This window comes from Mastigoproctus giganteus, chromosome 2 (assembly GCF_048544385.1).
Source record: "Mastigoproctus giganteus isolate SK-2022 chromosome 2, ASM4854438v1, whole genome shotgun sequence".
Taxonomy (NCBI): domain Eukaryota; kingdom Metazoa; phylum Arthropoda; class Arachnida; order Uropygi; family Thelyphonidae; genus Mastigoproctus; species Mastigoproctus giganteus.
Genome location: NC_143576.1, coordinates 177,888,372 through 177,903,025, shown reverse-complemented (window position 1 = coordinate 177,903,025; position 14,654 = coordinate 177,888,372). Strand labels below are relative to the sequence as shown.

General features: G+C 36.6%; 1 long non-coding RNA gene across 1 annotated transcript in view; it reads right to left on the bottom strand.

Annotated features, from left to right (window-relative positions):
- Positions 1–14,654, bottom strand: part of LOC150089782 (uncharacterized) — an 87,169-nt gene that overhangs the window by 28,444 nt on the left and 44,071 nt on the right. The gene's annotated exons all lie outside the window — the stretch shown is intronic.

Here is a 14,654-nt window from a genome sequence, read left to right as displayed (position 1 = left end):
GAAACGTAATTGATTGGACGGTACGACTGTTGAAGGTCACAGTAAAGATTGGCCTGTGTTTGTATAAAGGAAGTGTGCAACGTATTTAGTATCTATTTATCATGTTTTATTGAAACTGCTACAGAAGTTAGCCTTAAGGAATGCATAATAAGTACTGAGATAAATTACCTCTCACCTTCGGTAGAACCATTAATTGTGCCGACGGCTACATCATATGTCCTTGCGGATAGCAATGTGGTTACATTCAATATCCCTTCTATTCGTGTCTTTTCCACCATATGGTGGAAAAGACACGAATTAGAATAATGTCAATGAAGATAGCGATTTTTATGGACATGTTCAATACGTGACCGAGTTAAGTCTCAGAGAAGAGGCTTTCAGGGGGGGCTGCATTTTTTTCTCTCGAAAACTCTGCTTTTTCTCTCAGCAAAAAAAAACACAGACTGGCGCCTGAGCGATGTTTGGTGCTCAATGCACATCCAACTTAAGTGATCTATTCTGTTTAATATTAGAGATTACATTTTGCTTCTGGCTCATCACTTTTCCGATTATGTTTTTGTTTAAAATTTTAGAACGACACACTCAAAAATGGCAAATAGAAAGTGCTGTAAAAAATCAAAATCTCATTTCCTCATAACATTGGCTCTGTATATATCTGTATCATAAAGGTTTGAATAAATTTAAATTACCAACTCATGTAATGATGAATCAAAGTTATTTTCATTGAATGGCTCATCAGATGGACCATCAAAGAATTGATGAGTGATGTTTCGAAGAACTAAACTTGTTAGAACTGGAATAGAAACTGTAACGTGCCAATGTAGAATGTCTGATGGATTGTATCTACATGGAGTTCAAATCCAGATAATAAAGAAATGTGTAGACAATTCATTTGGAACCACCAAGCAATTCTTCCACACAGTGTTCTGAGTAAACAACGGCATGCACTCGCATTAAGAAACATTTTGTTTATAGAACATAGAAATAATTGAACACAATAATATGAAGTATTTATCTTTTTATATTCCTACACCTTCCATTAAATAGGCGGTCAGAGCATCCGTATATTTTGATGGCTCGACGAATCCGTATCCTACTCCTAAATAGTTGGCTGCGAGATATACTTGCTCTCTGATGTGTTCTTATTGATTTTAATACTGATCAGGAAATCCCAGGAAATGAGAATCGTACTCATAATTGTATATATAGAACAAGATGTGACTGTTTCATTAGTACTTAGATGCAGACTTACGAAATATAAAATAAAACATTTATTATACAAGTAAAACTATTTACACTGATATATAATAATTGGTAGTCATTATAATTTAATGTTCAATTTCCTTCTGCATTTAAATTTCAATGATATAATTTAACTTTCTTTCACTAAAGGTAATCTAATATAGTTAGGGAAGGACGTTACGATGTTGTTTTCAATGAACATTAATTACTATATTTAATAATCACTCTTATACCACGTGAAATTAATAATAATTTATTTTACTAAGTTTATACTCCAAACCACTATGCATTTAAGGTGCCTGAAACGTCACCTTAAATGTACAGTGGTTTGGGCTATAAGGTTAATAGATTATATTATTAATTTCACTTGGTGTAAGAGTGGTTATTAAGAAGAGTAATTATTCTTCATAAAAATAATTAATTAGATTAATAATCATGTCTTTTTTTTTATGAACATCCCAAACAGGAGAAGTATTTGAACCTGCAGTGAATAATACCTTTCAAGGGTTGAAGTTCGAGAAAATGAAAGAAGATATTTGTTGACATTAAATTTAAATTACTGTAGATTGTATTTTTCAGAATTACATATATGATGGAAAGTTGTTCCGGAGAACCGAAGTTGAACAAATGAATGAGGAAGTAGAAAAGTTGGTTGCGTGAGTTTTAAGTTAAACAGTAAAATTACTAGACTAGTTGCGGGTAACTATGTGGGGCACGTGTTGTGGGCTGCTTCAGGGGAGAGAGAGAGAGAGAGAGAGAGAGAGAGAGAGAGAGAGAGAGAGTTACAGAAGCCATTAAAGTGCCCATTGAACTAATCATAGAAAGGCATGCAGCAGAAAAAGAACGTTATGTGACAGAGAGTGGAGAGGCTCTTTTAGAGATAGTCAATTAATCTAACTGACCTCTTTTTAAAGGAATATAGCAGCTTAAGAGAAGTTTTGGGGGCACTGCCCCAGATGTGGGAACAATATGATAGAGCTGATTTGCTATTTCCACAGAATGAACAGCGGTTTGGAAGAAAAGTAACGCGGAGAGCAAAAGGGAAAACCACGTTTTTTAGATGCAGAAGAAGCAATATTTGTAATGTGCTTATAGCAAGAGAGACAGAAGTCAGGGTAATCCCCAATAGAGATATATCACCTTGCCTAGAAATCGGACTGCTATCAAGGATAAGCATAGGAGCAGAAGAATCCTTTTGTTTCGAGATATAAAACAAAAATCAGTTTTAAATGGCATGAAATCAAATACGATATGTCTGCTCCCCTGGAGAATTACCTGAAAATCAGCATTTAAGGAACTGATAGTGGATGTTCCAGAAGTTGTAGAAGTTTGTGCAACGTAAGGTTTCTCAAACTGGAAGGTGGAATGCAATATACTACCATTGGCAAACCTATGGGTCGGATTTCAGGTCAATGAAAGGAAGTTTATTAATATAAAAGGGGAAACGAGTGTGTGAAAAAACCGAACCGAACCTTGGGGAATACCAACGTTAGTGGAAATAAGAAGACAAAGAGTCCTCTACCATCGCCCACTCTGAGCGGTTAAAGAATTGCATACCCAAATAACAAAGAGTTGGCAAACAATAAGATAGAAGCTTATTTAGAAGATTATGCCAAAGAGTTCAAAAGCCTTTGAAATGTCAAGAGCAACTGTTTGAGTTTCAGCAACCCTTTCCATTGAATTTGTCCATAGATGGCTAACATAAGCCATATCACCAGTGAATCTACACTGACGGAATCCATACTGGCAATCATTGATCACATGGAAGTTTTCTAGATAAGTTAAGATGTTTTAAATCATATCACATTTGCAATTACAAACACATATTTTTTCTTATACATAATTGTCTGCGCGGGTAGGTAGCATAGTGGTGTCGTCACCGACCTCCACACGCTGAATGGAACAGACCCAGGTTCAAATCCGGTCGGTGACGTAAGGAACTTTAATGGTCTTTTTTTCGCTCCATGGCTGAGTTAGTCGGTATCAGGCGTGGACAGCAAGGTTTTTCTCCCAGAAAGTGGGGTTTTTCGTCCAGAAAAACAGACAAATCGATCGAAGCACACATGCAATTAACAGCCATAACACACACCACGGCAGATGAATTTAATTATTCGGGTGTCCTAAAAAATAATAGGTTATATATATATTTTTTACATATAATTCAATTCGCACTAATTATTCCACCCAATACAGTTATTTCTTATTTTATTTATTTTAATACCTATTCCTTTATTATAACTATACCTCATTCTCATTATGCATATTACATGGCCCGAAGTTGTTGTTATTGTTGGAGGGCTTTAGACGCTTCAGCCCGTATTGCACCGTGTATATTATGTCTGTAAATTGCACGTGTTTTCTGATATATTTGACATGACCCATTCTGGTTATGTTCACTTTAAAACATTCCACTTTAAAACATGTTCTGTGCTTTGCATTTATTTCACTTTGACCGATTACATTTAGCAGGGTATAATTCGTGGACCTGATATAAGGAAGAGAACATGTGGGTGATGATGATAATGATGATCAAGATTATAATGATGAGTATATTGCATTTCACTCTATGGAGATATACGAATACAAAACTTTTTTTTTTCTTTTTATTATTTTCAATGTTTCAGACTTGTAAAATTGAAAGCAACTGCTATAGATGAACGTTCCGGTATAAGTCAATTAGAAATGGTTTATTGTTTGAAGCGCCAAATTTACAGCACATTTCTCTTTAATTTTATCCACCAATTAACAACTGCCAAAAATAGTCGAAAATACCAAGTACTTAACAGTATTCCTGTTACAATTATTATCATCCCTCATTAACCATATTTTTCTATTCGAATATTTCTCCTTTTTCAAAATTGGAAAAGAAATGACAAGAGAACATTTTTTCTTTAAAATAAAGAGTTGGAGTTGATCTTTTGGAGATATTTTTCTTGTCATCTTAATTCAATTAAAATAAATTATAGATAAAATTAACAATTAAAGGAACATCAAATTCTTTTCTCCTTTTTGGAGTATTGTCATCGTGTGTTTACTCAGAGAGAATGATGATAATACGAATGTGTTTTCCTTTTTCAAAAGCACATATGTGGCATTATATGAACTCCACATGTCGAAAAGAAAAAGTTCCTTACGGAATCAAAAGAAACAATGCAGCATAAAATTCGAAGCAAATGTTGTTGCATTTAGATTTTCTTTGAGATTAATTATTTTTTTCTTTTGTTTTCAAATTTCAATTTTTCTTCATTTTCAAGCTGATTTAAATCACTTTTAAGAAATTTATATCCATATACTGTATTTATTTTGTCTCTAAATTGAGCGTGTTCTCTGGTCGAATTGCCTATTTGCTGGACGAAAAACACGAGTTGTTGGGGGGAAAAAACTTGCTCTCTACGCCTGAGATAGACAAACTCAGCCACGGAGTAAAAAAAAAAAACCACATTAAAATTCCTGGCGTCTTCGATGGGATATGAACCGGGTTTTCTCCACATGGTATCGAGGAGGATGGTGACAATACCATTGTACTACCCACGCAGACCATTTCCCGTGACCATTTCCACATGTCTAAGGTCGCTGCACGATGGGTTCCACGATTGCAGAAGCAATATCGAATGTAATGTGAGAGCCAGTAGTTGGAATTTCGTAATGCGGAGGTTGAGAACTTTTTTGATCGGTTGGTGACAAATGAGGAAAGCTGGGTGTACCAGTATGATCCAGAGACTAAAGACATGTCAAAGCATTTGCACAGAGTAAACAGCTGTTTGGAAGAAAAATAACGCCGAGAGCGAAAGAGAAAACGAAGTTTTTTAGATACAGAGGAAAGAATTAGAAAACGAAGTTTTTTAGATACAGAGGAAGGAAGAGAGATTAGAAATCAGAGTAACTTCCAAAAGCGATATATCATTTTGCCTAGATATCGGAGTGTCACTAAAGATAAACATAGGAGAAAAAGAATCCTTTTTGCGAGATATAAGACAAGACTGAGTTTTAGAAGGGTTGAAATATACTAAGTTGTCTTTGCCCCACTGGAGAAATACTTGGAGATCGGTATTTACGGAATTGGTAAAGGATATTCGAGATGTTGAAGATGATTGAGCACGGCAAGTTTTCTCAAAATGGAAAGTAGAATGTAATGTGTTGTCATAGGCAAAAATATGGATAGGATTTCCAGTCAATAGAAGAAGGTCATTAATATACAAGAGGAAAAGAGGAGGGAAAGAACTGAGCCTTGGTGGGACACCGGCATTAGTGGAGAAGTTAGAAGACAGAGAGCCAACTACCATCACCCTCAGTGAGCGATCAGAGAGAAAACTGGATAACCAATTACTAAAATTACTTGGCAATCCACAAGATGGAAATTTGTTTAGAAGACCTTTAGGCCACACACGATTGAAAGCCTTTGGGATGTGAAGTGCAACTACTTCTGTTTCATCGAACCTTTCCATTGAATTAGTCCATAAATGGGTAACATAAGCCAGAATATCACCAGTGGATCGACACTGACGGAATCCATACGGGCGATCGTTGTTCGGACTGAAGGTTTCTAGGTAGTTTAAGAGTTGGCGGTTAATTGATTTCTCCATTATTTTAGAAAGAGTAGAAATAATTGCAATGGGACGATAATTAGATGGGAGGGATTTGTCACCCTTTTTAAGAATTGGCTGGATATGGGCATATTTTCAAGCAGAAGGAAAAACACCTTTAGAATAAGAAAGTGAAAAAAGGCGGCAAAGAATTGGAGTAAGTTCAGGAACACAGGTCTTGAAAACAAGTGGAGAAATATCATCGGGAACTGGATCTTTCTTAGCATCAAGATTCGTCAAAATTATTCTGACATCCTTTCGATGGAAGGCCACAGGAAGCATTGAATGGAGCGTGTTGGGAATGGTGGGAGCTGTTTTACCAAGATCATTAGTACATGAGTTGGAAGAAAAATGGGATGCTAGCAGGTCAGGTTTATCCTTGGCTGAAGTGACAACAGAACCATCTGGTGGACAGAGTTGGGAGCAGAGATGGGCAATAACTTGCAGCCAATAGCTTTGGCAAGAGACCAGCATGCTCGACTACCATAGGGCAAGAAGCAAGTTTTCTACTCTTAGCCTGTTGAAACTCTACTTTGGACTGATTAATAACTGCTTTACAATTGGTGGGCGCTTTGGTGTAGCCAGAAAATGAAACTGAAGGATTAGAGAGAAGCCAATTACGATACGCAACATCCTTCTCTTGAACAGCCTTAGCACATTTATTGGAAAACCAAGGTTTAGATAAAGGACGAGATTTTAAAGTGGAGTGTTGGGATAAAGGATTCCATTCCTGCAAGAATAATTTCACTGACACGATCTGAGCAAATGTTGACATCAGAAGTTTTCAAAGAGTAATCTGACCAAGTAAAAGAACGAAAGAAATCTCGCAGGTCATCCCATTTTGCATTCTTGTAATACCAAATAACACGAGGTTGGGAATAGCCGTGAGATAAAGGCTCCATTGGAGAAGAGACAATCAACAAGTTTTGATCTGAAGTGCCTAAAGGTCCTTTCACTTCGACCGTGTACTTAGAAGGGTTGCTTGTGAGAAAAAAATCAAGCGTGTTGGATGCATGATTAGGATTGTCCGGTGCTCTTGTAGGTAAATGAACAATCTCTGCAAGGTCAGTAATTGCAAAACCCTCAGCTTCTCGACCAGCTGGGTCGGTGTGACTCGAAAACCGAAGCCAGCTGGAGTTGTGAACATTTAAACGACCAAGGAAAATTACCTCACTCTTAGGAAAGTTGGACTGGAGAAAGTGAAGTTGCAAAGAAAGGAAGTCAACGAGCTCCAAGTTATTAGTGGTGTTGGGAGAACGGTAGAGAAAACAGATGAATTTTACGCAATAAGGTAGACAGAGTTTAGGCCAGAGAAGACCAAAGAGAGGAGGTTTCAAATTTCCAAGTCTCTGACAGGGAATATTGGAACGGACATATGCACAAGTACCACCTGTGAGAAGAAAGGAATCATAAAGCGAATAATTTGGGCATCTGAGTTCAGCAGTAGTTGAATCAACCGATAACTGAGATTCTGTCAGAAAAAGTACATAGGGTTTGGCAGACTGCAAGTGGAAATGGACATCGTTGAGATTAGAAGTTCTAATAACTCGTTTCATTGTTATAGTTTGGTACACACCAAATATATAGTGGTACCAAAAAATTTTGGTACCACTACAAAAAATTTTGTCCTGCTTCTTCACAAGTTGCAGCAGTTACCTCACATATTCTAAATGTTCTGTTATGTTATTGTTTGCTTTTTGGTTTTAGGAGCAAAAGCAGCTAAGGCCATATTGCTCCGGGGATATGCTTTGGTCATTTCCTGACCTTTCCGCATCCTCTGTACTTCGTGGTCACGGACTTGAACCCCAGTCTAATCAAAAAGCGTGTGCTACGCACAACTGCTCTTGCCCACCTGACTACGGAGGCGCCCTCTAAATGTTCAGTTAATTTTGTCAAGCAGTAAATTTCCAGGCAAAAATAATTTATTTCCTATTATTAAGAAATCTTGGTGATAACGCAAAACTGGTGAAAAATTGAACGGCGATCTAAAGTCCTTTCCGTATTTGGAACCACCTCAATTTATTTATTTATGTTTTTATCGAGAAGAAACTTCTAATAAAAAAAAAATTAATGAATATATATTATGAATATGAGATTCCAGATGAATATCATCGGAATATATTTGAATCATGTATATTCAGAGTAGTCCATAGATTCCTATGGACTGTTCAGAATGGAAGTTTGAAGATGGAGTTAAGAGCTGTGTGTTAGGGTCACCTGAGAAAACTCACTCATCCGTGTATCTCTGTCAGGTTTTTCTATTTTACTGGAAGAAAAACCCAAGTTTCAGGATAAAATAAAAAAAAACAAAACGGCCTTGAACTAACTCAGCCACAGAGTGAAAAAGTCCATAAAATTTCCTTCCGTCATAGATGGGATTCGATCTCAGTCTTTTACCATCGTGTCAGACTATTGGCGATTTTAACTGTGCAGTCAGAAATTACTGAATATGGCGATATAAACTATCATATTAATGGCACATCAAAATTACCTTATATATTCATATAAAATATGTCTGTAAATTTTGTATTTTGATGGCGGGTTGCCTCTTCTGTTGGACGAAAAACCTGATTTTCTTGGGGGCGAACTCTTCGGTATCGCCTCATACCGACTAATTTAACCATGGATTGAAAAAAAGCACAAAACTTCCCTGCCTCATTGACGTGAATTGAACGTGCACATAATCTACATGGATTTCGAAGGCGCATTTGATACTGATTGGTGAGAGGCAGCGATGGCTCAGATAAGAAACGCTGATTGTTCCAAGGAATTATAATGCTTTTCAACAGTTACTTTTCAAATAGATATGTGCTAGTGAAGTCCAAGCACTTTGAGCTAAGAAAACAGGTTGTTAGAGGGTGTCGTCAAGGCTCCGTCTTGGGACCCCTTATTTGGAACCTAGTCTTACAGAATTGGTTGGTTCACACATTGCCTAATTGTTATGTGCTGGCATTTGCAAATGATCTGACAATTATAATTGCAGGACGATCTCGCTCACTCTTAGAACAGAGAGCTAGCAGTGTGCTGACAGACTTAAGTTCTTGGGCTCAAAGTTTAAGCTTGCTATTAGTCCTTAGAAAACTAAAATGATGTTATTTAAAACAGCTTTAGATATAAATCGACCTCCTCAGATCAAATCGAATGGTGTACAGTTACCTATGGTCCTTGATACCAAATACCTGGGAATTATTGTGGACAGTAAGTTATCATTTCACCAGCACTTATTATATTTAAGCATTGAAATCAGGAAATTTTCTGGTGCTATCATTAGGATTTCGAGGTCTGACTGGGGCATATCACATAAAACACTGTTTCTGTATTACAAGGCAGTATTCCTTCCTATAACTACGTACGCTGCAGGAGCCTGGTTCCATAGAGTTAAAACAGCTACTTTTCGGGCTAAACTAAATTCCATACAAGGCATCATGCTTTTTGGTATTCTAAATGTGTGCAGAATGTTGGCCCCGCTGCAGGTGTTGGCAGGAGCCCTACCGTTGGATCTATCTACATTTGTTGTATCGTGGTTTTTGCTACCGTATTAAGAGGGAAATTCCTACAGAAATTTTTGGTATAGACATAAATATTCGCTCTGACTGTAGAGGCGAAACGAAAAGATGTATGAATGAAATAATTAATTTATGGCAGAAAAGATGGGATACCATACCTACTGGAAGAGTGACCAACTTGTTTATCCCGAACGTGACTTTTTTGAATGATAAAAAGTTTCGCAATTGCTTTACACCTAGTTTACAGTCGTAATTTTTGTTAACAGGGCACGGGTGAATGAATGAGAAATTATATGCATTAGGCCTAAATAAAAATAATTAATTTTTATTTAGGCCTAACGGACCTTTGTTTTTGCGGACAAAACAACGGACCTTTGTTTTTGCGGGGCGAGGGAAGGCTGGCGGCACATACTATATTATTGCCGAATATATGACAATGCCAGGACAGCGATACGTGAAATTCTTGAGTGTATAGTTCTAGGAGAAGAAGCTATACTTTTAAGAGACTGTGGTAAGTTTCAGATGCTCTAGGTATTTGCTAAAGAAGTATTTGAACTAAGGAAAAGTATGATTCCAGTGATACGAGGTTGCTCAAATTCATCTATCTGTTGGCACCGAAGTGTTTTTATGCTGCTGTTCTTACTTGTTGCACAAATGTAAGATCTACTCTTTTCTTTATCTGTCTCTTCCCCCCCCCCCCCTTGGTCTTTCCTTTTCACATTTTGGTATATATATGTATGTATATTTGCGTATATATGCGAAAAACCAATATATATACTTAGTATATATATTTATTTTATTTTATTATTATTTTTATTATTTTTTTGTTATCTTAATTAATTATTTTTATTCTTTTCTTTCTCTTCCTTTCGGGTTTCTTTTCCTTTTTTTTTTTTTCTCTCTGTGGAGTGGGCCCCAGAGAAAGATTTTTTTTTTGTCTCATACTCTGAGACCATAGGTGTCCCATCTACTGGAACTGGTCCACCTTCCCGTGGTGTCGACGAGTACCCAGAATCATCTGTCCAGGTGATTGATGCTTCTGGGTAGCCAAGCGGCCAGAACATAACAACAGAACACACATATAATACACACAAACCGACGTCACACACATATCTGGCCCATTTGTAGTGATATTGTTCTTCACGGAGATACGAGGTGGTGTTGAACTGACGTTCTAGGAGCCGCCCCTTACATAAACACATGCCCACATTAACCTGCACATTTTCTGATCAGTGGGGTGGATAGCGGTTATAAACACTGTGCTACTCACGAAAGCACATAAGATGGAGCTAACAAAGATGACAGTGGTGGGTCATTTGTATTCTGAGGAAGCTCACAAAGAACACTGTTTATACAAATATTTGGGATACTTGGGTATCAAACAAGGATGGCTTACCTTAAGTTTATTACAAGTAGAGAGAACACAGCTTTAAATAATTTTCTTCTTTGCAATAGGATGCAAAAATCTATATTTGAAAGATTATTATTATTATTATTATTATTAAAATCAGTTTATTTCCCAAGAAACCTTGGATCACCCAGGGACGGTTCTGTACCAGAAGGGTGTGAATATTTACAGACTAAGGTGCGAGGAACACATGCACAATAAACAAGAGTACATGGGTGCTCGACTCGAGACATTTTCAGCATTAAATATACAAAATATACAGTAATATACAAAATATATAATTGCATGAAGACAAAAAGTCTTTGTCAAATGCAAATAGGCAAGTTAAAAAACAACAAACAAACAAACAGTCAGTCATGTCCAGGAGCAGGTGAATATTAGAGATACATTATCTGGTAGCAGTTCTCTTTTCTTTTTGGCAGCTAACAGTAAAGCTCTGTACAGAGCATTTTGCACATAAAATGCATGTTGAACAGTATTCGAACTGTTTAATTGACTCAAAATATTATCATCAAAAGATATTTCTAAAGAATACGCAAATTTATTTCCATTTAATCCTTTTATACCAAAATCTTACATGATCAAATCCCAAATTTCTATCTAAATGGAGATCAGTCAGTAAAACATGAATCAATATGGCCCTGTGGTCACTGTTGATGCCACCAAGCACCACATCCGAATGACAAACTCTCCTGGTAAGTTGCTGATTTGCAATGATAACATCAATATTAGAACTTCCATGTAAGTTTTGAAATGTGGAGGATTCCCCCTCCACATTGAGAACGTTTAAATTATGGTTTAGATAAATTCTACCAGCATGCTACCTCTGCGGTCAATTATGGAACTGTGCCACAGTTTTGATTTGGCATTTGCATCAACAGCAAAGAAAAGGTTTCCACTACGCACAATTTCCATAATTGATTCCAGACAATGCAATATATTCTCAATATCATGAGAGGGGGACAGAAAATTTAAGCTAAACAGAATGATATCACTGGAGTTGGTAGGTGCACAGAGATAACATTCTGTGTGCACATACCAGAAATAAGTGACATTAATGCACTTATTAAAAATAACAATTGCTGATTTAGCTTTATCATTTTCTATATGCATTGCCATTGCTGTAGCAAGACCAGTCACTTTGTCTACCCCTCAAAAGCGACCAATATATGACTCTTGGAAACACACAATATCTAAATTCATCTCATAGGCCATAACCCTTTCCTCATCCATTATTGACCTACTCCTTTGTGCATTTAATTACATAATGTTTATATAATCATCCTCACTATGATATTTGGAGACTCCATGTTGCTCAAATAAAAATTCACTATCCATTATTAACCTTCATACTTGCTATTTCCAAAGCTCTAATATACTCTGGACAATTACTACCCCTAACTGAATGATCACAATTTTTTACTTTCCTTTTACAATTGACACACGTGGGACCCTTATCTTTATTAATACAGTCAGCAAACACATGCCCTTCTTGGGCAAAAATGTCCACATGAAACAATTTTATGGGAACAATAATTTGCAGAGTGTCCAAACCTTGGACATTTAGCTATTACTGTGAATTTTCTAAATTTATTTGATGAATTTTCTAAATTTATGTGACAATAAAAAACCTATCCCACTGAAAAATAATCTTATACATCTGAGGATCAACCCCAATTACCCAATTTATCAAATTGCCTTTATTACCAGTTTTAAACCTAAAAGTTATTCCCTCCTTCACTTCCTCCTCAATATGTCCATAATTTCACAGGTTCTTACAATACAAGTCATTTACAATTCCTTATTTTGTCATCTCCTTAGGTACATCATAAATTAATAAACTTGGATTAGTCAATTTAATTTTATCTTGTTTAATCCCCTTTTCAATCAGTGCTTCTGACTCAATAATCGTACTTAAATCCTCCCTGTTGTCTGTTTCAATCAATAAACCTTTATTCCTAATCGTTTTAAATTCCTTATCTTTCGTTCTTTTAAATCATGTTCTATAGTTGTAATAACAACATCCTTTATATCCTGACGTTGCAAATTTATTATCATCCTGAGCTCTCAATATAACAGTGTTATTTCGGTGTGGTTTCTTACTTTTCATAACCCTTTCTTCAATTTGAGAGTCTTTTAATACCTTAGTATTACCCTCTTGTTGGGTCAAAGCCTGTGAACATTGATGTTTCATCATATCTGCGTAAGTTTGATGCTGTTGCTATTGATTCCCGGACAATTAACAGCAACAGCATCAAAGACAGAAATGATTGACCTCTAACTAAATTATCAAATAAAGCATCTCTTGTCTGCAATTCCTCTACTCTTACTTTTAGTCTTTCATTGTCTATTAGTAATGCTGTGGTAATTACTTCTAAGTCTATACACTTATCCAACACAAAATTTGAAACTGCCTTTGTTATCTTGTTACTCTCACTTGTTGTATAATCCACTAATAATTTTTATGCTTAGTAATTAAGTCATATATTGAATTTACATCTCCCTGCCCATATTTTTTGCTCATGAATGTTATTAACAATGATATCACTCTCTCTCTTACATTGGTTCCTGTACTTCTCCTACTAATATCTCTGTAAAAGCTTTCTATATCAACTTCCAAATCCCCTTGTTGAAATTCTGCCTCATCCAATGAGTTAGGTTCTGAGAATATTTGGAGATCTTCAATCCCCTCCCTAATTTCCTATATTTGCGCACCCTAATCACAATACCGTCTGCTTTTCAACAGGCTGACTAAGAGCTGTATTTAGATTAGATCTACTACTCCCAATTGCTCCTGCACTTGTAGAAGCTTCACCACATGATCCACCTATGTTACCTAACTTAGGATATATTCCTTTTAGATACTTTGCATCCATTAACTTCTTATTTTGATCTGAATGTAATTTTTTGAACCCTAGAAGGAAGTGGGGGAAAAGCGCCAATCTCCTCCTCCTTTTCTTTACCCCTTCGCTATGTCTTCCTAGTAAGTTTACTTTCCATTTCTTATAGCATAATCTGAGAGAGCACAAGAAATAAACCATAAGAAACAACCAAACCTGAACTTTCTGTTATCTTCCCACTGTAACGATCAGTATACTGTTTTCAACGATACTTTACTCTATAATCCAGAATGCACTCAATAATCCGGTATTTAGAACCACCAATCAATAAACCACAATCTTCTAATTCCGGCACAAAATTTATTAAACACAGCTCAGCATAAGCTTAACTAACTTCTTAGGCTTCAATATTAAAGTAGGCTCCAATATGGCTGCCTTTACTAACAGCTGTTAGCAGAAACTTTAAATTAGTAATTGAACACTATTAAATTAATTTTAACTGATACAGGGAACACAAGAAACAATAAAACTCTACCCATAACAATAGGCGATAAATTGTGAATTCAGTAATCCAGGTATCTGCAAGCTTGAAACCTACACGTAGGACAGCGTCCGAAGTACGTGCAACATGTAAATGGTGTAAAATGTTGTAAAACCTATCGGACCTCTTTGGGGGTGCCAGAACATAAAGGCCTAACAGCAGACAGGATGCCAGCCGCTGAACAAAGGATGGCAAGGAGCAATTAATCATAGATGCCGCGGTTATGGAGCAAGCCTACAAGAGCGCCGCAACATGTACACAGCGTACATCGATTACCATAATGCCTTCGACTCCGTGCCCCATAGCTGGCTAATAGAGATGCTGAACATCTACAAAGTCAATCCTATAGTGACAAACCTTCTAGGAGAAACGAAGGCAAAATAGAGTACCACCATTAAGTTCGAAACATCACAACCTGATCAATTCCCATCAGGAACGGAATCTTTCAGCGGAATGCCCTTAGCCCATTGTGGTTCTGTTTACCACTTAACCTGCTATCCACCATTCTCAACAGTAGCAAGTACGAATATAACC